A 1,549-nucleotide genomic window follows, 5' to 3' on the forward strand; every position below is an offset into this window, starting at 1 on the left:
TTCTGAGATTGCCATGCCCCATTCAAAAAAGTATTGAACATTCCCAATAAGTTTACGAAAACAATTAAATGAAGAGAGAACAGAAGCAGTGAATGGAATGCTTGTGTAATCCCTTCTCCCCACAACTTTTCTTCATCTAAACAATTAAACCAAATTAAAGACAGCAATTAATTTATGCTTATTTCACATAAGGTGAAAACATATACCTCCACTTCCAAGATAATAAAGAATAAATAATAATTTGACCAACCTAAACATTTGATAATGCAGCAACATAGGGAGACCTGTATGTTAAACAAATGCCTAAATCTTTTTTTTATTAGTTGGAGGAGATTACCTGTATTGGCTTTTGGCCTTGTTTGGGCCTGCACTCTCAGTTGGGACAACACGATATTGGCTTTTGGCCTTGTTTGGGCCTGCACTCTCAGTTGGGACAGCGTTGTTGTTTGACATCTTGACATCTCAAGTCCTGCATGCTGCAACCCAAAAGCCTGGTAGCAATATTTGCAGCTGCCAAAAAAATAATCACTTGTCACTCCCACATAAACATCTTAATTTTGCAGCTGCCACATAAATATTTTGCAGCTGCCTTTAATACTGAACATGGTAACTAAGAGACAGATTTCCTCACTCACATGTTTGGCGAGGGCAAGGTTTGCCCCAAATAAGGATATGATGGTCCCTAATTGACCCTATGTCTTCCCAGAAGTCATTGAAGAGTTAAGCCTACAAGAAATTCAAGACAGTCACCAAAGCGAACGAATAAACTCAAACACCAAGTCAAATACTCCTATGAAGCAGTGAAATTGAGCACATATGAAGCATACCTTGTATCCCTTGAGAATAATCAAATAACAACAAAAAAAAGTAAATGAATTGAAAAAGTCTAGAAAGTAACAGCCAAAGCTTACCCCGTCATTGCTTCTTTTTTTCTCTTTTTTTTTCCGGATGCCTTTTTTGTTCGAAGCTTGTCAGCCCTGCATTGTAGAAACACTCCCTAATTAACAAAACTGGAAATTAAGGGCTTCAACTGAAACAAGGAAACCAATTCACATACATTGAAAAGACTGAAAAAGGGAAATTGGCGAAACAAATTTACACAAAAGAATAGAAGATGATGTGTCATAGTTTTTAATCCCCTAGCCCAAGAAAATGAAAAGAAACACCCCCTATTAACAAAAATGAAAATTAGGGCTTCAACTGAAAACAGGGGAAACTAATTTACATAGAAAATACCAAAAAGGAGAACGGAGGAAAAAATTTACATAGAAAATAATAGAAGACGATACACTACGAACTCCTCTGAGATTCTCACTCCGCAAGCCTTTTTGTCCAAGTAGCCGTTCAAGATTTTAACAGATTTGCAAAGCTAAGCGTTAAGAGCTCTGCCTCTCTGCATCGAACCGCTCAGAAAATGCTTCCAGCGGATCTAACAACAACCGAAAAGAAAACAAAAGGGGAGTGTATAAATAGAGAAGATCACGAAAGGATAAGAGAAAATCAATTGAAGCATATAAAATGGAACCCTTGAAAACCCAACCGATTACTT

General features: G+C 37.2%; 1 long non-coding RNA gene across 1 annotated transcript; it reads right to left on the reverse strand.

Annotated features, from left to right (window-relative positions):
• Positions 1–382: 382 nt before the first annotated feature.
• LOC119986640 lies at positions 383–944 on the reverse strand. Its single transcript, XR_005465308.1, has 3 exons — positions 912–944; positions 636–726; positions 383–510 (listed from the first exon to the last, which is right to left on the reverse strand). It is a non-coding gene; the product is annotated as an uncharacterized LOC119986640 (long non-coding RNA).
• Positions 945–1,549: the final 605 nt, after the last annotated feature.

The sequence above is a fragment of the Tripterygium wilfordii genome, chromosome 20, assembly GCF_013401445.1.
Source record: "Tripterygium wilfordii isolate XIE 37 chromosome 20, ASM1340144v1, whole genome shotgun sequence".
Lineage (NCBI taxonomy): Eukaryota > Viridiplantae > Streptophyta > Magnoliopsida > Celastrales > Celastraceae > Tripterygium > Tripterygium wilfordii.